Consider the following 25,847-nt stretch of genomic DNA (forward strand, 5'->3'; position numbering starts at 1 on the left):
GCCGGGAATGTAGACTATTGTAAAGTGGAATTCTTGCAGAAACAATGCCCAACGTTTTAACCTGTCATGATTTAATTTTGAAGACATAAGAAATTGTAATGCACGATGATCACTGTATACTTTTACGTGCTTACCAGAAAGAAAGAAACGGAATTTGTTAAATGCCCAAACGATAGCTAAAGCTTCTAATTCAGTAACGGAATAATTTTTTTCAGATTTTATTAGCACTCGGCTAGCAAAAGCAATGGTTTTCTGAACAGTAATGTCATCTTCTATGGCTTCTTGAAATAAATGGGCACCAAGACCGACTTTGGAAGAATCCGTGCTAAGGCAGAAATCTTGTGACAGATCTGGTTGAGCTAGTATTGGCGCGTTCAGTAGCGATTCTTTCAAAGAACTGAATTCCAACTGTGCTTGTTCGTCCCAGTTCCAAATAGTATTTTTTCCAGTGAGAGAACAAAGTTTTGGTGTAACAAGAATTTGCATATTCAGAAAACGACGGTAAAAATTTACGAGACCTAGAAAACTGCGGACTTGTTTTTTTGTGGATGGAACTGGAATGGCTCTGATTGCTTCTAACTTTTCAGGATCCGGCTGAATGCCTTCAGAAGAAATAATATGTCCCAAAAACTTCACCTTTGTCCTACCGAATTCAGACTTTTCCAAGTTAACTGTAATTCCAGATTCTGCAAAAATATGTAACAAACTGTTGAGGATGCGATTATGTTGTTCCCATGAAGCTTCTGCTATCAGAATATCGTCCACATATCAGGTGATGTGACGTTTTAAGAACTCAGGTAATATGGAATTTAACCCACGAATGAATGCTGCCGAAGAAATGTTCAAACCAAAAGGAAGTTTCCGAAACTGATAACAAACACCGAAACAAAGGAAAGCTGTGTATTTTCTACATTCTGGATGAAGTTCGATCTGATAAAAGCTGGATTTGAGATCAATGGAAGACAACACTTTTACACCATTAAAATTTTGAAGAAGTTCTTCCATCGTCTGCGGCCTGTCTGTTTCAGGAATGATGATAGTATTGATTTGTCTCGAATCTAAAACAAGCCTGATCGATCCATTTTTCTTCTCAACAACATGTAATGGGTTGTTGTATGAGCTTACTGCAGGCTCAATAATGCCCTCATTAAGCATAGATTGTATTTCTGTTCTAACACGGTCCCTATAATGCGCCGGTATTACGTATGGTCTAACACAAAATTTAGTATGCTCACGAACACGAAATTGGTATTGAAATCCCTTGATTGTTCCTGTTTTGTGAGTAAAAACTGTGGAATGTGCTTGTAAAATCTCAAAAAGGTCCTGCCTATCAGTGTCATTACAATTCTCAATTGTTTGAATTTTATTCTGAATTAACTCATTAATTTCAAATATGCCGTCGATGTCATCCCTGTCAGTACTTGCAGAGTGATTGTTAGTGTCTAGTTCCGTAGAAAATTCCGAACTGTTGTCTAACAGAACGTAAAGCCGATTAGTTTCCTCATCATGGTTTGAGAGCCAGTCTTCAAATTTCAAAGCTATTGACTTACCTTCTTTCTCTAAACTTATTTCAGCATCGTGAAAGCTTAAGACTGCTTTGTATTCATTCAAAAAGTCTACTCCCAGTATAATTTCCGTCGACAATAATGGAACAATAAGAAAGTTCATAGAAAAGCTGTGGCTTTGGCAAAAGAACTCTAAATTGGTTTGTTGGCGTACATCTACACTTTTCCAAAGATTACACCTTGTAATTTAATCTTACGTAACGGAAGTGTGGGGCAATCATTCGATTTGTTGCATTTGCTAAAAGCTGTTTCACTAATTACTGAAATGGGACTGCCAGAGTCAAGTACTGCCGTAAATTTTACGTCATTTACTGTAATGTGAATCACAGGATATGCAATGTTGTTATGATTTACGTCGTGTTCCTGGAGTAAGATGTCCCTAATGTCTTCCATTTTTACGTAATTTCTAGCTACGGCAGCTGCGTCGTCAGTTTCGTAAGTATGTTTTGTGGCTGCCAGCGGTGTGAGTCATTGCCTATTGTCTCTTTGTTGGCACGCGTTGTTATTGGGATTTGGAGACCTAACTTCTACAAATTCACCGTGACGAGAATCCCGCCAGTTCTGATGCAGTTCAGGTCTGTCGTTACGATCATATCGTCTGTCGTCATGTCGGTAGATTCCATAGTTTCTTTCTTGTCGGTCACGTGGTGGAGAATTTCTCCCTGAGTCGTAACTGCGCGCTGGACCGTTGCGTCCAAAGTTATTCTTTCTCCCTACCGTTCCCATATTGTCTGTTTCTCTGATTGTCTCTGTGATAGTCATTACCACGGAGAGGTGATCTTTCCCTGTAATTATTACTACTCTGCCAACGGTTGTAATACGGGTGGTGTCTGTTTCGGTCACGATTTGTGTTGTGAGAATAGCCTTGTCGCGTCCAGTTATTATTTCTTTCATCGCGGAATTGCGACTGATGTGATCTGTAATTGTTATGCTCCTGCGTTCCGCGATTGTCAGTGTCACTTTCCAGTTCTTGTAACAGTCCCTGAAAAGCTTCAATGTCGTCTTTGCAACGTCCTGCTAAAATAATATGTCGTAAATGTTCAGGTAATTTGATTAAGCAAATGCGGATGAGTTCTGAGGAGCTGTATGGGTTTGACAGGTACTGATTCTTGTGCAACATGTCTTAAAAATTTTTCACAAGACTGGAGAATTCAGATTGTTCAAAATGTTTCATCATTATGATGCCATGTTTTACTCGGTCTTGTGTAGCTTGAGACCAATATGCTGAGAGGAAGGCATGGTAAAATTCTCCTTCACTGTGACAATCGTGATTGACCGATCGCATTCTTACAGCTGGTTCATTCTCTAAATAGCCACACATAAATTCTAACCTGTGCTCCAATGACCAGTTGGGAGGAAAACAATGAGAGAATTGATGGAGCCACACTTGTGGATGAATGTCGTTGGCAGAATTCTTAAATGTTTTGAATTTACGTGTAGTAATGAACAGCTTATAGTCAAAGTCATCGTGTCGGCGAGTAGCATATCGGTCATTGTTACGTCGTGTCGGCGGTTCCATCTCAAAATTCGGTCCACCTTGCCAATTCCTTTCATAATTACCGAAATGCTCTGTGTTATTATTTTGCGGCTTTTCCGTATTTCTAAGTTCCTCTTCCCGTGTTGGAGCGCGAGTGTCCTCTGAAATATGTAATTCTTGTATCACCCGCGTCAACTGATCTTGTACTTCCCGGATTTCTCTTTTGTACTGTGTATTGATTTGATTTTGATTTTGTTTGAATTTTCTTATTTGTTCATACTCTTCTGTGTCAGTGAAGGCTACGGGTCTTGTGTCATTCAGATCATCATCTACCTTTGTAGATAAGTTAGTGACCTGATCCGAAAGTTCGGCTACTTTCTCCGATAGTGAACACATTTCCTCAGTGTGTTTTTCTGAACCAAGTTTCAGAGTGTCCATTTGTGTTGAAACCGAATCTACTGTGTCCTTTAAGTTTTCCTGAGTTTTTGCAAGTTGCGTAACCGAATCGGTAGATGCAACTGAGTCAATTTTAGCCCACAAGGTCTCATGATTTTCATGAACAATGGTTTGCAGTTCTTTTATGGCTGTTTCGTGATTCTGTAATGCATTTTCATGCCGCGAAAAAATAGGTTGAAAATGCTCACAAATTTGTGTTTTTACGTCATTACAGACTTTTTGACATTTCGATTCAATGTTATGTAACTCAGTAGTTAAATCTTCACGTGTTTGTTCAAGCGTGGTGTGAAGATTTTGTTCCATTGCGTCTAACTGTTGCTGTGTTTGTCTTTGGTGTTGTTCCATTGTGTCTAACTTTTGCTGTGTTTGTCTCTGGTGTTGTTCCATTGTGTCTAACTTTTGAAGCTTTTGCTGTGTTTGTCTCTGATTTTGTTCCATTGTGCCTAACTTTAGAAGATTCTGTTCTATTGTGTCTAACTTTTGTAGCCTTTGTCCCATTTGTTGCATTAACTGTAATAACAGTGCACTGGTGTCTGAAACATGTTCCTCAGTGCTATTCGGCAACACATTTTAACCGGCAATATTGGCAGTTTGAATAGCAGAAAATGTGTCTCGACTTATTTGAGAAAAGGGTGAGGACGCAAAACCTGAATCTACAGTATTTGCAAGATTGTGTCCTGTCATTTCGGATTCCTGAGGCGAGCTGTTGCCGACCGATCGATCGATAATGCTTCCCTCTTCACTAATTGTTTCACTGTCCACGCCATTGTTTGCCGCCCGCTCCATTTCCCTATGCACAATTACCAAATTACTACTTTGAACATCAGTTAATTCATTACTCGGTGGCGCTAACACACTGCTTTCATTTTCACTGTCATTTCTCAGTTTACTTTGGAGCCTAGTATTACGTTTTTCACACGCCATTATTGTCACAGTATTTCACACGACAACACAGAAAAACACAATTTGAAGATCAAAAATAAGAGAACACATTAACATAGCACTGAAAATAATATCTAGTTAATTGCAGCTGCGAAATACTTGGTGCAAATCTACATGCATACCACAACTGTTTTACTGTACAACAATGAAAGACTGCAACTACAAAGGAGATTTTCTCTACAATTACGCGCTAGCAATAAACAAAATCTACACTAATTACACAAACTACAACAAAAAATCAGAAGATTCCAGTGAGGTATCCTCGGCTAAGGGTCGACATATGAAACGTCCCCATTTGAACAATTACAAATGACTGTGCTTAACCTAACACACAATATTTTTAGCGCAACGCAATCTGACTTTCAAAAAATCCCTACGAAAGAATGGGCCCTGACTAACAGTAAACTATACCTTTCACAAATCACTTACCTCACAAAAATCTTCGCTACTCAAGCTACTGCAATACAGCGAGCGCCACTACTGCCAGCTGAATAAAAGATTCAAACTACTGAAGGCACGAACTACTGATAGGGATAGTTAGCAAATGAAAGATATTAATAGAGAACAAACAATGTATTTACCTTGATATCATCACATATAAATATAGCAGTTCATGACAAATTTCAAAACTCCGCCATCTCTCTCCCCACATCCACCACTGCTGGCGGCTCACCTCCAACTGCGCAACGCTACGCGCTGTTCACAGCCAGCTGCCTAACACTACCATGGCGAGTATTACAACAATGCAAAGCAGCCACAGACTGCACACAGCACAGCCAGTGATTTTCATACAGAGGTGGCGTTACCAATAAAAAAACCTAAACAGCCTACTTACATACTAACCAGTAACTGTAATTAAAAAAGGAATTTTGTAATGTTTTAGTACTTAAGAATTTTCTACGTTTGATACAAATAATGGGTGGAATGACAGCCTTAGATGTAAGCCATTATAATATGCATTGTTATGTCAAAATTTTCATGTGAATTTTAAGTGTATATCGAGCCATTCTGGCGTTCTACGGATCGGAACGTGGAATGTCAGATCCCTTAATCGGGCAGGTAGGTTAGAAAATTTTAAAAGGGAAATGGATAGGTTAAAGTTAGATGTAGTGTGAATTAGTGAAGTTTGGTGGCAGGAGGAACAAGACTACTGGTCAGGTCAATACAGGGTTATAAATACAAAATCAAATAGGGGTAATGCAGGAGTAGGTTTAATAATGAATAAAAATACGGGAGTGCGGGTAAGCTACTACAAATAGCATAGTGAACGCATTATTGTGGCCAAGATAGACACGAAGCCCATGCCTACCACAGCAGTACAAGTTTCGATGCCAACTAGCTCTGCAGATGACGAAGAAATTGATGAAATACATGATGAGGTAAAAGAAATTATTCAGGTAGTGAAGGGTGACGAAAATTTAATACTCATGGGTGATTGGAATTCAAGAGTAGGAAAAGGGAGAGAAGGAAACTTAGTAGGTGAATATGGATTGGGAGTAAGAAATGAAAGAGGAAGCCGCCTGGTAGAATTATGCGCAGAGCATAACTTAATCATAGCTAACACTTGGTTTAAGAATCATGAAAGAAGGTTGCATAGATGGAAGAACCCTGGAGATACTAAAAGGTATCAGATAGATTATATAATGGTAAGACAGAGATTTAGGAACCAGGTTTTAAATTGTAAGACATTTCAAGGGGCAGATGTGGACTCTGACCACAATCTATTGGTTATGAACTGCAGATTAAAACTGAAGAAACTGCAAAAAGGTGGGAATTTAAGGAGATGGGACCTGAATAAACTGAAAGAACCAGCGGTTGTACAGAGATTCAGGGAGAACATAAGGAAACAATTGACAGGAATGGGGGAAAGAAATACAGTAGAAGAAGAATGGGTAGCTTTGAGAGATGAAATAGTGAAGGCAACAGAGGACCAAATAGGTAAAAAGACGAGGGCTAGTAGAAATCCTTGGGTAACAGAAGAAATATTGAATTTAATTGATGAAAGGTGAAAATATAAAATGTAGTAAATGAAGCTGGCAAAAAGGAATACAAACGTCTCAAAAATGAGATCGACAGGAAGTGCTACATGGCTAAGCAGGGATGGCTAGAGGACAAATGTACGGATGCAGAGGCTTATCTCACTAGGGGTAAGATAGATACTACCTACAGGAAAATTAAAGAGACCTTTGGAGAAAGGAGAACCACTTGCATGAATATCAAGGGCTTCGATAGAAACCCAGTTTTAAGCAAAGAAGGGAAAGCAGAAAGATGGAAGGAGTATATAGAGGGTCTATACAAGAGCGATGTATTTGAGGACAATATTATGGAAATGGAAGAGGATGTAGATGAAGATAAAATGGGAGATATGATATTGCGTGAAGAGTTTTACAGAGCACTGAAAGACTTGAGTCGAAACAAGGCCCCCGGAGTAGACAACATTCCATTAGAACTACTGACAGCCTAGGGAGAGACAGTCCTGACAAAACTCTAGCATCTGGTGAACAAGATGTATGAGACAGGCGAAATACCCTCAGACTTTAAGAAGAATATAATAATCCCAATCCCAAAGAAAGCAGGTGTTGACAGATGTGAAAATTACCGAACTAACAGTTTAATAAGTCAGAGCTGCAAAATAGTGATGCGAATTCTTTACAGACGAATGGAAAAACTGATAGAAGACGACCTAGGGGAAGATCAGTTTGGATTACATAGAAATGTTGGAACACGTGAGGCAATACTGACCCTACGACTTATCTTAGAAGAAATATTAAGGAAAGGCAAACCCACGGTTCTAGCATTTGTAGACTTAGAGAAAGCTTTTTGACAATGTTGATGGGAATACTCTCTTTCAAATTCTGAAGGTGGCAGGGGTAAAATACAGAGAGCGAAAGGCTATGTACAATTTGTACAGAAAGCAGATGGCAGTTATAAGAGTCGAGGGACATGAAAGGGAAGCAGTGGTTGGGAAGGCAGTGAGACAGGGTTGTATCCTATCCCCGATGTTATTCAATCTGTATATTGAGCAAGTAGTAATGGAAACAAAAGAAAAGTTCGGAGTAGGTATTAAAATCAATGGAGAAGAAGTAAAAACTTTGAGGTTCGCCAATGACATTGTAATTCTGTCAGAGACAGCAAAGAACTTGGAAGAGCAGTTGAACGGAATGGACAGTGTGTTGAAAGGAGGGTATAAGATGAACATCAACAAAAGCAAAACGAGGATAATGGAATGTAGTCGAATTAAGTCGGGTGATGCTGAGGGAGTTAGATTAGAAAATGAGACACTTAAAGTAGTAAATGAGTGTTGCTATTTGGGGAGTAAAATAACTGATGATGGTCGAAGTAGAGAGGATATAAAATGTAGACTGGCAATGGCAAGGAAAGCGTTTCCGAAGAAGAGAAGTTTGTTAACATCGAGTATAGATTTAAATGCCAGGAAGTCGTTTCTGAAATTATTTATATGGAGTGTAGCCATGTATGGAAGTGAAACGTGGACGATAAATAGCTTAGACAAGAAGAGAATAGAAGCTTTCGAAATGTGGTGCTACAGAAGAATTCTGAAGATTAGATGGGTAGATCACATAACTAATGAGGAGATATTGAATAGAATTGGGGAGAAGAGGAGTTTGTGGCACGACTAGAAGAAGGGATAGGTTGGTAGGACATGTTCTGAGACATCGAGGGATTACCAATTTAGTACTGGAGGGCAGCGTGGAGGGTAAAAATCGTAGAGGGAGACCAAGAGATGAATACGCTAAGCAGATAGAGAAGGATGTGGGCTGCAGTAGGTACTGGGAGATGAAGAAGCTTGTACAGGATAGAGTAGCACGGAGAGCTGTATCAAACCAGTCTCAGGACTGAAGACCATAACAACATCGAGCCATATGTATGTAAAAGATGAACTTGAAAAGCTAACAAAAAAGGAAAAAAACGTCAAGGACTAAAAACAATTCACACGTCAAAGTCAATGACGAAATAGATGGGCATCCAAACGCGTGTGCAACAGTGCAACGAATCAATTATAGTAATATCATGCTATACTATTTCTGGTATATTAATCAGTAAACTACATTTGTGCTAGCGTCATTTACCTTGACCTTGGGTGTTGATGTGCTGTGTTCACTCCACTGAAAATGTGGATACGATGGAGAAGATCCTTCCCAGGCTGTATCAAAGGTGAATTATGTACCACAGCATCGGTTCTTGGAGAATAAACGCACATGCACAGCACTCACAATGGAAGACCATACCACAGCAAATTATTCGACGGATAGTATGGCACTCAATGTGAAAATAACCCTAAAAGTGGAAGCGTGGACAACCGCACCCAAAAATATGTGGAACATTTAATGGTTGTTGTGCAGTCAACAAACATACACAGCGCACATGCGCACCGAGACTAGCAATGTTGCCGTAGACACAAGTAACCACTCTTGGAGCGCCCTCACGTAAATACTTGGTAAATTATCATTCCATATGTAAGATGTGTGTTTTCCTATAAGATAATGTAATCAAAACAAGCTGACATATTCAACCCAAAAATACAAAGAGAAATACTCCGACAAATAAAGGTCATTGTTCCCCCTTTGGTACAAACTTAAATTTAAGCTGTACGAGTGTATACAAAACACTGTGTGCGTCCATTGCATGTCACCACGTAGTGTGGGGGCAGTTGTATAGGTACATAAGGTAAAGCCCCAACAAGCTATGACAAAAACTTGAAACCAATGATAGTAATTATTAGCGCGCCCACTGTAAGCATCGATAAAGATATATTTTGGTATGCCGCAAGGCGAATAACAGATGATAAAAACACTTCTTTCAATTTCTTTGTCAATTAATAGAGAGACTGTATCTTTTGTTCTCGTGGAGAGAAGACGTTTTTCTTGTGAATTAGTGTTTTGTCTGAATAATAATCCTATGATAATATTGAGTCTAAAAGTTCGTTTTTGTGCAAAACCACCAAAGTTTTCTTTTCTTGCACGGATCACCTCCGTGTCAGGTCAACAAGCAGCCTGCGCCGGAAGAAGAAGCCCGATCAAGAAATAATGTTATACACACGGTCAAGAGATAAATACTTATAGCAGAAGAAGACGAATATAACCAAGGACACCAGACATAAGTTCTCGACACCACTGGCACAATTTACGGGATACGTTAAAAAAAAAAAAAACAATTTATTCGCTGCAAAAATCATAAAAAATCAATAGCACAATCAATTTGTTTAATTTTTTATATACGTCTAAAACCTTGAACAGTGTTCAGATTAGTTGTAATCAGCTGGAGAAGGAAGCCCTGGCTATAATCTATGGCGTCACCAAATTTCATCATTACCTGTATGGCAGAAAATTGTAATTGGTCACAGACTGTAAGGATTGATTGCACTGTTTCATCCGTCAAAACAAGTTTCTGGCCACACAGTGCAAAAGCTTCAACACTGGTCGCTATTATTGTCAAACTGCCAATACAAAATTCTCTGTCGCCTGACAGAGCAACACACAAACGTCTACACATTGTCTCTAATTGTCGGCACAGATGCATCATTCGACGCATCGGAAGCCTCTTGTTTACGTATTGATTCTTCTGATTCGCAAGTACTGTTTTCCTGCTGATTCACGGCGAAGTGCACAAGCCACGGAGCATGATCAGTCACTACGACTGCTAAAAACTTACATTCGCAGAGGTTGGCCGCGCTCTCAGAAATGTATTCCCGATCCCTTAGCGCGAAGGTACTTTGTACACCGCAACAGTTTGTCTCTGCTGAATGACGAAATTCTGTTCCACACACGCAACGAACAGTGTTAATCCCTGCCTCATTGCGACAGCAGATGTTAAGTCTTCTACGTGGAGGTCACTGTGGAACAGTTCGCACTAAGCAGCTGGTGCTCCACATCGCACGTGGCTTGGTTTAGATAAGCTAATAGAACGGCGGAATGTCGTGCTTGCGCGGACCATGAGGCCGCTCGGTGCCAGGAACTTTCCTTCTGGCCGCATTCTGACACTCCATAGCAGCGCCTCCTTGTAGACTTTGCTGGACCCTTTTGGCAAACACGTTGGTTGATTAGCCTACGGCTAATATACTTTTGTTATATCAATGCATTCGACGAATGCCACCAGCACTATTAAGATGCTCGCTTCTGTATTGTTTCTGACAATGGATCTCCTTCTTCTTCCAAGGATTCTGCACACTTTTGGAAACACAATGGAATACAGCATGTCAGAACAGCACTATTCTCGCCATGGTCGTACTTCGAGGCCCAATGTTTCTTTCGAAATTTCAAGACGCAGAAGCTAAAACTTTTAGGTTCACATTCAGGTGGAGGAGCCTCACTGAAGTTTCTGAGTTCATATCGTACTTTGCCTGCTCCTGACAGTTCGCGGCATCGGACCTTGCTGCATTTGCTTCATCCTTACCTCTCTGCTCCAGGGTCAGACTACACCACGAAGTGTCACCCGGACGTCAGAGTTCAGTAATGAGTGTACAACAAGCCACATATATGAGAAACCGGCATTGTTCTCAGATCAGCTTGCAGAGCGCAGTATACTATTCGCGATAGCGCAGGCACACAAAAGCGCCACCAAAACCAGCTACGGCTCCGCGAATTAAGTGATCCCGCTGTAGATCAAACTGCTTGAGATTTCTTCACTGCACGACGTCCGGCTGCCGTAACGCAGCCACATCCGTCCGCCGCAGTGAAGTCTCCTACACAGCTTGTAACGTCCCCTTATAAAATGACTGGGCTGATAAACCTCTTACGCTATTTGATTTTCAAACAGCTGAGCAAAACTGAACGTACTCAGACATTTCTCTCTTTACTTAATCTGATTTTAACGCAACGCAATATGACTTTCAATAATCCCTACTGAAGAGTGGCCCTGACTAACAATAATCTATACCTTTCATGAACCACTTATCTCTTCGTTACTCGAACTACTGCAATACAGCGAGCGAGCGCCAATACTGCCAGCTAAATGCAAGATTCTAACTGCTGAAGGCACTAACTAAGGCATAGCTAGCAAATGAAGGATTTTGATAGAGAACAAGCAATGTATTTACCTTAATAATGTTCAAAAGTCATTATATATAAAACTTCATTACATCAGGTTTACAAATTTCCTTTTTCTGCCGGACACATGTTCAGATAATCCACTCTCAAAACTCTGCCATCTCTCTCCCCACATCCACCACTGCTGGCGGCTCACCTCCAAATGCACAACGCTTTGCGCTGTTCACATCAAACTGCCCAACACTACAATAGTGAATATTCCAACAATGCCAACCAGCCACAGACAGCACACAGCACAGTCAGTGATTTTCAGATTTTCATACAGAGCGCTATGTGGCGTTACCAACATAAAAACCTAAACAGCCTACTTACATAGCACCCATGCTCCCCACAAAAAACTTTACAAATTGTTTTGGGCAATGGCCACTATATATTTGTTGAAATATTTTTATATTAATGCTAACAAATATTTCAAATGCACACAATTATTGATACAATGTTGGTCAAAAGCAAAAGTGTTCTCATAAAGACAGTCCTGATCATTCATCACAGTAGTAATTACATTGCACGATGTCTGATCAGTAAAAAAAAAAAAAAAAACCACACGCACAGAAGTAGTGGATTTCCATGCAGTCTTGAAGAAGTAGTGTTGTCCTTCCAACAGAAAGACAGTGCTGACTCTTGACATGCAGACAGGTAATGGGCCACAACAGAGCAAAGCTACAGCAGAGTCAGTCGAAGTTTTGAAAAATATTGGTAGGTAGGCCATCACAGAGCAGACCCACTGTCGTCGTGGTAGAGATTATGGTATTGGTGGGCCACCAGAGGTGCAGACCCACTGCAGTCCAGGTATTGGTGGGCCATCAAAGGTGCAGACCCACTGTAGTCCTTGTAGAGATGGCCAGCAGCCATCTGCTGCGACTGTGCGGGTGCACAATCAGCATCGAAGAGTCTTGTGGACAATATAGCAAGTCTGTAAACCACCACTTCTGCACTCACAAACCTTTTGGAATGTCCTTAGAACCAGCAGTGCTGTTAACCAGTCCCTTGCTGAATTATCAACACATGTGCAAATGCTAACAGTCCCCACCTTTTTTTAAGATAGTAGATCATAAAATTATTATTTAATGGATCTGTAGTCATAAAATAGTGATATTAGTACATCTATTAAATATTTTTTTTAACCAATGCTGCAGTGCAACTAGAAACTAGATATTAAACAAAACAGGCAAATATATATATATATATATATATATATATATATATATATATATATAAAGCAAAGCATGAAACGTCATTCACTAGTTGTATGGCATTTCAGTAAATATCAGAAATTACGAGCTCCAAAGTGTAATCATATGTCTTCAAGTATGAGCCTGTCGTATTTGCGATGATTTCTACAAAGAAATGTCAATAGCGAAGTTAATGGCCTCTTTTTGTCTCCACCTAATGGCTTTTTTTTCAGGCGACTGTCTCGCAGCTGGGCACCCACAATGCATTACATCAAGGTCATTTACCTTCCTTACCGAAATATTTATGACAGCAGTTTCTACTACAGTGACAGTCCTATATAAAATAAAAAATTTCACAGGTTGAAAAATTACAGTAGAAATGTGTATAAACGAAATCTCATGAATAGCAATGCTGTGATACACACATTCACGCATGTATACACATGTCATAACTCTTAAAGTACGATTTTTGATTTCCAACAATCTTTTTTACAAATCAGAGTCCCTAACCACTACTCATTATTCCTTATCTTATTACACATATACATATTCGTCGACACTAATATTTCATCATAATAAATACGAAGCTCTGTCAAATTCCTCTTATAGCATCAGATTATTGATCATAAACATACCTCAACAGCATAATACACAACGTCGTCGTAATAATATCATCATAGCACATCAATCAAATATCAAAATCGTCGTAGTTTCGTAAACATAAAAACCTACTTACAAGTTTACCGAGAGAGTGCCTCAGCCCGCGACCGTCTCACCGATGTAAGTCTCCGCCTCCCCCCCCCCCCCCCCCCCTCGCCGTTGCCGCCAATGCCACATGTCGCCTCTTCCATGGACATCGACGCCATCGCGGTTGACTATACCAGACGCGGGAGATTGCTGCATTGCCAGTTGCACACGACGCACGTGCCAATAGAAGCAGCGCCATAGTATAGCATAGTTCGCAAGCTTACGTTTAGGGGGGAGCGCGCAGTTCATGAAGTAAAGCCACCACGGCCGCATTAACCCTTTCGCTGCTACAAAGACATGCTCCCTGCATTCTGCGCTGTGCGCGATTTTGTCACTGCACTGCTCGCCTATGCAGACACATCGTGTTCTGAGTGCTTTGACACTCTTATCATTCGATTTCACAAAAATTATCTGGCCCAAAAATTAGATTTTTACACATCTTCTTGACTGATACCTTCCCCCCATAAATGACTTAATTTTGTTTCGATGTTCAACGCAGTTATTATGCAGCATTAAAAATAGTAAACCATTGCACGAAATTTTGAAGAGTTTGCAGAGGTAAAAGTCCATAGAGTATACTTTCCGTATGGTCGATTTTAGCTGCCACAATGTTGAGAATGAAATGTGGACAAGATACCTAAATTTCGTATAAAATTTACTGTATAACAATATCTCATTTAAGTACCACATAGGTGTCATATGTAATATTGAGAAATATTCCGTCTTTCGCGACCGTAACAAAAGTTTTATTTACACTGAGCACGTTTGGCTTTATTTTAAAGCACTTCAATCAATCTACTAGTGCGCTAGTTACTGTACACGAGTAACAAAAGCTCATAATTTTTATCCTAGTGTTGAAACTGAGGCCCTATTCTTTATTTTTTTATTTTTCTTAAAATTATAAGCAGCACGTACGTTTATCCAAAGATATGACGTTTGTGAGTCGGGGACACGTCAGTGAAGCAGCGAAGTGTAGAACTGTAGAAGAAAGTGATAGTAGCTTCTTTATTGTATTAAGTTACGTTTTCATGCTTGTCGAGAATTAACAAGCAAACCTAACCCCTGATGGTTGCTGTTATGAGTACGAAACTACAGCTAGAAAACTCAAAGGCGGGAAGCAAAACGAGCAGGAATAAATACACGACACAAGTAAAGTCTCTTTTTGAAGTGGAAGTACATCGTAGCTAAAGTATTTTGTATTCCTGTAAAGACACATCTGTCGTTCCAAAGAGCGAGCGCTCTGAAGCTGGAATGTCATCATCTTTCCTTTGTCTTTTCGCTTTCCTTTTTATATTGTGAGATGAGAATTATAAACACGTCCAAGGTAATATGAGGCGTAAAATTAGAGCATACAAAAACTCGTTAGAGAACATGTTAAATAAAAATAACAAAAGCGAGAGGACAGGCAAAAGAAATGCAGTGAAGTAAATGAATATAATGAAGGAAGGTTGCTTTGATGTCGCTTTTTAACAAGCGAGGTAGAAAGTTAGTGGGATCGCAATGTGCAATGTGAGCTGCTTTCTCGTTGTCGCAAGATTTCTGGAAAACACAGGCAAGTTGTGAAGATACTGAAATGCTCCTATTCCCATTCTGCATTTTTAAGAGATGATGTTAGCGAAAAGGAACACAATTTCGAGGTAAAGTTTATTCACGAGATTAATGGCGTCGATAATAATGCGACGTTGTTAGACAGGCTTTCTATCAACGCCGATATTCCATATTTTGCACCAGGTATCACCACAGTCTGATATCACTTTGCCTTTAAAACATCGGATGCAGTGTTATGCGATCCAAACGACTCCATTCGAGCAAAACTCTAGCACAGTTGGCTATGTTACACTACACACGTGAAATATGCTGATATGCTGCTGTGATAAACACACTAACGAATATTGTGTAGCAATCATGGTAACTGCAGAGACTCATGCCACCATGGAGTCCATAATACCTGAGAAATGATAGGGGTCTACGCCGAAATGTCCAGCAATGGTCGTTTTACAACTGCTTATCCCTCACGTGAATTTGTCGAATCTGTGCGAATGTTCCTGTGCGAATGTTCCTGCCGACAGCACCTCAGATTTACTTACTACACTACTACACTACTGGCCGTTAAGAATGCTACGCAACGAAAATGACGTGCTACAGATGCGAAATTTAACAGGCAGGAAGAAGATGCTGTGATATGCAAATGATTAGCTTTTCAGAGCATTCACACAACGTTGGCGCCGGTGGCGACACCTACAACGTACTGACATGAGGAAAGTTCCAACCAATTTCTCATACACAAACAACAGTTGACCGGCGTTGCCTGGTGAAACGTTGTTGTGATGCCTCGTATAAGTAGGAGAAATGCGTACCTTCACGTTTCCGACTTTGATAAAGGTCGGATTGTAGCCTATCGCGATTTCGGTTTATCGTATCGCGACATTGCTGCTCGCGTTGGTGGAGATCCAATGACTGTTAGCAGAATATGGAATCGGTGGGTTCAGGAGGGTAATACGGAACGCCTTGCTGGATCACAACGGCCTAGTAACCACTAGCAGTCGAGAGGACAGGCATCTTGTCCGCATGGCTGTAACGGATCGTGCAGCCACGTCTCGATCCCTGAGTCAACACATGGGGACGATTTGCAAGACAACAACCATCTGCATGAACAGTTCGACGACATTTGCAGCAGCATGGACTATCAGCTCGGAGACCATGGCTGCGGTTACCCTCGACGCTGCATCACAGACAGGAGCGCCTGCAATGGTGTACTCAACAACGAACTTGGGTGCACGAATGGAAAAACGTCATTTTTTCGGATGAATCCAGGTTCTGCTAACAGCATCATGATGGTCGCATCCGTGTTTGGCGACATCGCGGTGAACGCACATTGGAAGCATGTATTTGTCATCGCCATACTGGTGTATCACCCGGAGTGATGGTATGGGGTGCCATTTGGTAAAGATCTCGGTAACTTCTTGTTCGCATTGATGGCACTTTGAACAGTGGACGTTACGTATCAGATGGGTTACGACCCGTGGCTCTACCCTTCATTCGATCCCTGCGAAACCCTACATTTCAGCTGGAGAATGCACGACCGCATGTTGCAGGTCCTTTACGGGCCTTTCTGGATACAGAAAATGTTCAACTGCTGCCCTGGCCAGCACATTCTCTAGAGCTCTCACCAATTGAGAACGTCTGGTCGATGGTGGCCGAGCAACTGGCTCGTCACAATACGCCAGTCACTACTCTTGATGAACTGTGGTATCGTGTTGAAGCTGCATGGGCAGCTGTACCTGTAAACGCCATCCAAGCTCTGTTTGACTCAATGACCAGGCGTATCAAGGCCGTTATTACGGCCAGAGGTGGTTGTTCTGGGTACTGATTTCTCAGGATCTATGCACCCAAATTGCGTGAAAAAGTAAACACATGTCAGTTCTAGTATAATTGTCCAATGAATACCTGTTTATCTTCTGCATTTCTTCTTGGTATAGCAATTTTAATGGCCAGTAGTGTATGACTGGATTTCGGTGATAAAATTTCAGTCCATCTTCCGTAGTACTGTGACGTGTCTCTCTGTTCCCAATGTGAGTAGCTGTTACGTGGACAGAGAAAAAGCAAGCTTGCTTCTGTTATGTCGTGTGACTGCAACATTCTTCGTGACGACTTTCTGAATGTTGTTGCAGATAGTCAATAGAAATAAGAATTGACAAATATGAGATTATTGTGGGTCGGTCATATAATTCTTCATACAGCCTCTTTATTTCGCCTATCTGCTTTTCTTCTAAGACTCTCTAAATTAAAGAAAATGTTTGGAACAATAAATTTCTAGTGGCCAGTGAGAAAACTCTGCATGTTTCTGTATATTCTCTGTGAATAGTGCCGCTATTCGCACTATTCGCAGTTAACGTCCAATTAAATTTTGGCGTAATTTGATTCGCCGTCAACCATTCACTTTATTTCTTGTTGCGGTTCGTGAGTCTTACAGGTTGATAACAATTAGCGTGGTTCATAACAACCAACTGCAAGTGGCAACTGGCACAGTTTTCCTCAAAAACCAAATATCAGCAATTATTTTTGCCGCTTTACTGCTAGTCACCTCAGCGCTTATAATATTGTCACATGCTTGTTAAGAATACAGTTCCCAAGTATATTACAATGGGTACAAAAAACTCTCGCATTTTCCCTCCCTCCATTCTCTCTCTCTCTCTCTCTCACACACACACACCAATACATTTTGTGTCAAAATAAAACACATGTGTTAACTGTAAGATGGTTGATTGCCAGATGGGGGGGGGGGGGGGTTGTGGGGGTGAAGAAGTAAGCCCAGCCCCAAATAGACCTCCACGGCGTGAGCTGCCGTGTGGGACCAGCAAGCCATGCCTGCTTCCCACAGTGCAGGCGCCTTAACCTATGCTTCATGCTTCTGCGAAAGCAGAAGCTACAAGGAGGTTAACAATTATTTAAATGTTGTTCGTGAGTTTGTGATCGAAACTGAAATCGTCCTAGGTACTGACATGTTTAATAAAGATCGTGACTGTAAGAATGATTTGGCCACGCAGATCGCCCAACATGAATCCCATCGAATATTTAAGGGACGTAATCAAGAGGTCAGTTCGTGCACAACATCCTGCACCGGCAACACTTTCGCAGTTACGGACAGCTATAGCGACAGCATGTTTCAGTAATTTATGCAGGGGACTTACAACAACTTGTTGAGTCCATACCACGTCGAGTTGTGCACTACCCCAGGTAAAAGGAAGTACGGCACGATATTAGGTGTTATCCCATGACTTTTGTCACCATTACCATATGGCCCCTTCCTTAACGCAGAAAGGGAGGAACAGTTTTTGTAAAACTTTTAATAATATTTGGAATAAAATAAATGCTTTCTGTGAATGGAGGACATCGCCAATCGTGCTCGGTAGGAGAGCATGATAAACCACCTCATGAAGTAATAACATTCCTGAGCTGTGTACAGCAAGTTGAAAAATAGGCATGAGTGGTGGTATGAGCACTGCAACCTGTTCCCTAAAAACAATCTTTGTTTACTGAGAGGTCAAAGAACGAACGAGACACCAATAACATTTGTAATCGATATCCTGATAAGTCTCAGCGGCCATGGATATATCATTGCTGTTTCTGCTGACATAAATGGCACGTATGATTATTTCACATTATCGACTATAGTTGCCGAAATGCGGAGGAGGAATATTCCCAGTAGATTCGTGAACAAACTTATCCACTTATGTTATCATCGACCACTGGCAGTAAGAAGGGGAAATAGCTAGGTATGTGGGACCAAGGATGACAAGCGTAGAACTATGGCAGAGATCAATTACCTCTCTCCTGCTTTTCAATACATTTACTTCGGACCTACACGACAGTTTGCCTTTGCCACAAAAGTAACAGTTTTACATTATGCTGATGACCTGTGAATATATGTAGCGAATGATACCCTTCCTGGTGGCCTGCAGAAGATGGATCATGCTGTGCCTAGACTACACACGTATATGGCGAAAAATGGTTTCTGTATATCACGTTGTAAATCTTCGCTTCTACCTTTGCCAGACACAGGGTGCCTCCCATGGACACTCTGATGCTTGGGTCTTACAAACTGTCAGTCAACACGCCAGTGAAATACCTTGGACTCCATATGAACCTCGAACTTCAGTGTGAGACATATATTACAGGAGCTGTTGCAAACTGCCGGGGATGCACTAGTACATTGCGAGCTTCATGGGTGTGAGATGGGGAACTGATGTAGATATTGATGCCTTAGTATGTCCATACGTGGGTATGTTCATCCTTCTTTTGCGTCAGTTCCAGACGCAATTCTAGGAAGATTAGTCAAATGTGAGTCCAAAGCACTTAGAGTGTGCCGGGGGGGGGGGGGGGGGGGGGGGAAGGGGGGGGGGGGCAATGCAATCTATACTGACTGACATTCTTTTGTTTCAAGTAAATGAGTCTCCTCTACATCTACGTCGCGGATACCTGAGAGCGAAATTTTTGCTAAAAAGGCCACAGTTCTCACAAGACATACACTACTGGCCTTTAAAATTGCTACACCAAGAAGAAATGCAGATGATAAACGGGTATTCATTGGACAAATATATTATACTGGAACTGACATATGATTAAATTTTCACGCAATTTGGGTGCATAGATCCTGAGAAATCAGTACCCAGAACAACCACCTCTGGCCGTAATAACGGCCTTGATACGCCTGGTCATTGAGTCAAACAGAGCTTGGATGGCGTGCACAGGTACAGCTGCCCATTCGGTTTCAACACAATACCACAGTTCATCAAGGGTAGTGACTGGCGTATTGTGACGAGCCAGTTGCTCGGCCACCATTGACCAGACGTTTTCAATTGGTGAGAGATCTAGAGAATGTGTTGGCCAGGGCAGCAGTTGAACATTTTCTGTATCCAGAAAGGCCCGTACAGGACCTGCAACATGCGGTCGTGCATTATCCTACTGATATGTAGGGTTTCGCAGGGATCGAATGAAGGGTAGAGCCACGGGTCGTAACACATCTGAAATGTAACGTCCACTGTTCAAAGTGCCGTCGATGCGAACAAGAGGTGTCCGAGAGTATTTGAGAGTTGTAACATCGCGTTTTAGTACCTGAATAGTGTAAAATCGCGTAGTCTCCTTCCGCCGCCGAGCAGTGTGTCAGCAGTGCGCAAGTAGCAGCATTACTGCATTTACTAGGCAATCTTGTATTTTAATAACCGTTGAAACGCGTACGTTTCATATGTATTCATTACCAGCGATGGCGAGGCATGACAGAATCTCTGACCAGAGAGTTATTTATCGTTGCTAGTCTGCGCTTGACCGCGCGAGACGATGGTAGTAGTGTGTCGCGAGTCGGCAGAAGGAGTTGTCAGTTGCGAGTTGCACTCTGTCTGCAGTAGTAGTCAGTCGGCAGTAGTTGTAGCGAGTGGACGGTTGTACTGAGCGGGCGTCACGGTTCGGGACGAGGTATATTGTTATAGAAGGTAATGAAGCAGCACTGCGCTCAGCTAATAACATATGTTAATTGTAATTAATTTGTTCAAGAATTGCCCCAATAATAATTTTCTTATAAAGTAACTGTTTAAAAGAAAAAGATTCATTTCAAGTTAAATAATATTTCCCATGCATTCCCTCCAAGAATCAAAATTAAATATGGGCCAGCATTGCACGGAGCTGTGCCGAAAAATAAGAGCAGATATAGATGCAGTTTTACTGAGGTAAGAATTTATCAGGTTTAATTATTTCACAGGGCCGAAGGTCAGCGCAGCTGCCCTTATAAGATTTATCAGATTTAATTATTGCTGTTGAGATGTTACATTAAGTTCATTGATCATTATTTATTTAATATTATTGTGGGTTTTATGAGCAATCATCTTAACATAAATTTTGTGGCGACTTTATATTTGGGCCATTATCATTCTTTAATTTTGCAAGCAGGTTACGCTTGGTTCATTTTTATTATGCAGTTTTGTGAGAAGACAACATTTCACTTATCATTGACTTTCATATTCTTGCTGGGAGGTTACAATTTCACTTATATTGACTTTTAAAATTTATTGCGGGGAGGTTACACCGTTTAAATTTTGTGTCGATTTGTTTGCGCTCTCTGTAGATTAGTTCAGACGTTCTTTGCACAACAGTTTTTAGCATGGATAGGGACTGCAACTGCTGTGTTCGGATGCAGTCTGAGTTGGCATCCCTTCGCTCCCAGCTTCAGGCAGTGTTGGCTTCGGTCACACAGCTTGAGGCTATTGCCAATGGGCATCACTGTGGGGGTCCGGATGGGGCTTTGTCGGGGACGGCCAGCTTGTCTCACGCATCCCCCGATCGGACTACGACTGTGGTTGCCCGGGATACTGCCCGCATTGAGGCTAATTCCTCACCTGTGGTAGAGTGGGAGGTCGTCTCAAGGTGTGGCAGGGGGCGAAAGACATTCCGGAGAGCTGAACGGAAGGCCTCTCCAGTTTGTCTGACGAACCGGTTTCAGGCTCTGTCTCAGGCTGATACTGATCTTCGGCCTGACATGGTTGCTTGTCCTGTTCCAGAGGTATCCGGGCGGTCGCAGAGGGTGGGCTTACAGGTAGTTGGGAGCTCCAAAATCAGGCACGTAATGGGGCCCCTTAGGGATATGGCAGCAAGAGAGAGGAAGAAAACCAATGTGCACTCCGTGTGCATACCGGGGGGAGTCATTCCAGATGTGGAAAGGGTCCTTCCGGATGCCATGAAGGGTACAGGGTGCACCCATCTGCAGGTGGTCGCTCATGTCGGCACCAATGATGTGTGTCGCTATGGATCCGAGGAAATCCTCTCTGGCTTCCGGCGGTTATCTGATTTGGTGAAGACTGCCGGTCTCGCTAGCGGGATGAAAGCAGAGCTCACCATCTGCAGCATCGTCGACAGGACTGACTGCGGACCTTTGGTATAGAGCCGAGTGGAGGGTCTGAATCAGAGGCTGAGACGGTTCTGCGACCGTGTGGGCTGCAGATTCCTCGACTTGCGCCATAGGGTGGTGGGGTTTCGGGTTCCGCTGGATAGGTCAGGAGTCCACTACACGCAACAATCGGCTACACGGGTAGCAGGGGTTGTGTGGCGTGGGTTGGGCGGTTTTTTTTAGGTTAGATGGCCTTGGGCAAGTACAGAAAGGGCAACAGCCTCAACGGGTGCGGGGCAAAGTCAGGACATGCGCGGACCAAGCAGCAATCGGTATTGTAATTGTAAACAGTCGAAGCTGCGTTGGTAAAGTACCGGAACTTCAAGCGCTGATAGAAAGCACCAAAGCTGAAATCGTTATAGGTACAGAAAGCTGGCTGAAGCCAGAGATAAATTCTGCCGAAATTTTTACAAAGGTACAGACGGTGTTTAGAAAGGATAGATTGCATGCAACTGGTGGTGGAGTGTTCGTCGCTGTTAGTAGTAGTTTATCCTGTAGTGAAGTAGAAGTGGATAGTTCCTGTGAATTATTATGGGTGGAGGTTACACTCAACAACCGAGCTAGGTTAATAATTGGCTCCTTTTACCGGCCTCCCGACTCAGCAGCATTAGTGGCAGAACAACTGAGAGAAAATTTGGAATACATTTCACATAAATTTTCTCAGCATGTTACAGTCTTATGTGGAGATTTCAATTTACCAGATATAGACTGGGACACTCAGATGTTTAGGACGGGTGGTAGGGACAGAGCATCGAGTGACATTATACTGAGTGCACTATCCGAAAATTACCTCGAGCAATTAAACAGAGAACCGACTCGTGGAGATAATATCTTGGACCTACTGATAACAAACAGACCCGAACTTTTCGACTCTGTATGTGCAGAACAGGGAAGCAGTGATCATAAGGCCGTTGCAGCATCCCTGAATATGGAAGTTAATAGGAATATTAAAAAAGGGAGGAAGGTTTATCTGTTTAGCAAGAGTAATAGAAGGCAGATTTCAGACTACCTAACAGATCAAAATGAAAATTTCTGTTCCGACACTGACAATGTTGAGTGTTTATGGAAAAAGTTCAAGGCAATCGTAAAATGCGTTTTAGACAGGTACGTGCCGAGGAAAACTGTGAGGGACGGGAAAAACCCACCGTGGTACAACAACAAAGTTAGGAAACTACTGCGAAAGCAAAGAGAGCTTCACTCCAAGTTTAAACGCAGCCAAAACCTCTCATACAAACAGAAGCTAAACGATGTCAAAGTTAGCGTAAGGAGGGCTATGCGTGAAGCGTTCAGTGAATTCGAAGGTAAAATTCTATGTACCGGCTTGACAGAAAATCCTAGGAAGTTCTGGTCTTACGTTAAATCAGGAAGTGGCTCGAAACAGCATATTCAGACACTCCGGGATGATGATGGCATTGAAACAGAGGATGACACGCGTAAAGCTGAAATACTAAACACCTTTTTCCAAAGCTGTTTCACAGAGGAAGACCGCACTGCAGTTCCTTCTCTAAATCCTCACACAAACGAAAAAATGGCTGACATCGAAATAAGTGTCCAAGGAATAGAAAAGCAACTGGAATCACTCAACAGAGGAAAGTCCACTGGACGTGACGGGGTACCAATTCGATTCTACACAGAGTACGCGAAAGAACTTGCCCCCCTTCTAACAGCCGTGTACCGCAAGTCTCTAGAGGAACGGAAGGTTCCAAATGATTGGAAAAGAGCACAGGTAGTCCCAGTCTTCAAGAAGGGTCGTCGAGCAGATGCGCAAAACTATAGATCTATATCTCTGACGTCGATCTGTTGTAGAATTTTAGAACATGTTTTTTGCTCGAGTATCATGTCGTTTTTGGAAACCAGAATCTACTATGTAGGAATCAACATGGATTCTGGAAACAGCGATCGTGTGAGACCCAACTCGCTTTATTTGTTCATGAGACCCAGAAAATATTAGATACAGGCTCCCAGGTAGATGCTATTTTTCTTGACTTCCGGAAGGCGTTCGATACAGTTCCGCACTGTCGCGTGATAAACAAAGTAAGAGCCTACGGAATATCAGACCAGCTCTGTGGCTGGATTGAAGAGTTTTTAGCAAACAGAACACAGCATGTTGTTATCAATGGAGATACGTTAAAGTAACCTCTGGTGTGCCACAGGGGAGTTTTATGGGACCGTTGCTTTTCACAATATATATATAAATGACCTAGTAGATAGTGTCGGAAGTTCCATGCGGCTTTTCGCGGATGATGCTGTAGTATACAGAGAAGTTGCAGCATTAGAAAATTGTAGCGAAATGCAGGAAGATCTGCAGCGGATAGGCACTTGGTGCAGGGAGTGGCAACTGACCCTTAACACAGACAAATGTAATGTATTGCGAATACATAGAAAGAAGGATCCTTTATTGTATGATTATATGATAGCGGAACAAACACTGGTAGCAGTTACTTCTGTAAAATATCTGGGAGTATGCGTGCGGAACGATTTGAAGTGGAATGATCATACAAAATTAATTGTTGGTAAGGCGGGTACCAGGTTGAGATTCATTGGGAGAGTCCTTAGAAAATGTAGTCCATCAACAAAGGAGGTGGCTTACAAAACACTCGTTCGACCTATACTTGAGTGTTGCTCATCAGTGTGGGATCTGTACCAGATCGGGTTGACGGAGAAGATAGAGAAGATCCAAAGAAGAGCGGCGCGTTTCGTCACAGGGTTATTTGGTAACCGTGATAGCGTTACGGAGATGTTTAACAAACTCAAGTGGCAGACTGCAAGAGAGGCGCTCTGCATCGCGGTGTAGCTTGCTCGCCAGGTTTCGAGAGGGTGCGTTTCTGGATGAAGTATCGAATATATTGCTTCCCCCTACTTATACCTCCCGAGGAGATCACGAATGTAAAATTAGAGAGATTAGAGCGTGTACGGAGGCTTTCAGACAGTCGTTCTTCCCGCGAACCATACGCGACTGGAACAGGAAAGGGAGGTAATGACAGTGGCACGAAAAGTGCCCTCCGCCACACACCGTTGGGTGGCTTGCGGAGTATAAATGTAGATGTAGATGTAGAGACGTGTAACCAATGGCACTCCATACCATCACGCCGGGTGATACGCCAGTATGGCGATGACGAATACACGCTTCCAATGTGCGTTCACAGCGATGTCACCAAACACTGAAGCGAACATCATGATGCTGTAAACAGAACCTGGATTCATCCGAAAAAATGAAGTTTTGCCATTCGTGCACCAAAGTTCGTCGTTGAGTACACCATCGCAGGCGCTCCTGTCTGTGATGCAACGTCAAGGGTAACCGCAGCCACAGTCTCACACAACACGAGGCATCACAACAACGTTTTACCAGGCAACGCCGGTCAACTGCTGTTTGTGTATGAGAAATCGGTTGGAAACTTTTCTCATGTCAGCACGTTGTAGGTGTCGCCACCGGCGCCTCCCTTGTGTGAATGCTCTGAAAAGCAATCATTTGCATATCACAGCATCTTCTTCCTGTCGGTTAAATTTCGTGTCTGTAGCACGCCATCTTCGTGGTGTAGCAATTTGTATGGCCAGTAGTGTATTATGGCAAGGTGAACCCGCTGCTCATTACTAACTTCTGAAAGGACAAAAATGTGTGCTCCAGAGGACACACGGCGCCTCACATTCAAGCACGGTTGTTACAGGAAGAATCTACATCGTAGTGGTCTGGTCGCATGCCCATTGTGCGACTAAGGTGAAGAAGAGGATTTCTGTCAAACAACGCTGCAAGCTACTTCCTACAACGTCTGGTCACCATCGATTGCTGTTTTCCTACATGCATCACCATACTACTATGCCTGAAACACATGGGAACGTGTCGCTTTTTACTGCATTTTTGCTGGAAGAACAGATCAACTCCTAACATGAATTTATTGTAATTTTATGTACCTCAAGATGTGTTAAACCTTATATGTATGCTGATTGCTGCGTGAGTCCAGCTCAGATATAAAAAACAGCACTTTTCAA

The sequence above is a fragment of the Schistocerca americana genome, chromosome 4 (genome assembly GCF_021461395.2).
Source record: "Schistocerca americana isolate TAMUIC-IGC-003095 chromosome 4, iqSchAmer2.1, whole genome shotgun sequence".
Taxonomy (NCBI): Eukaryota; Metazoa; Arthropoda; class Insecta; order Orthoptera; family Acrididae; genus Schistocerca; species Schistocerca americana.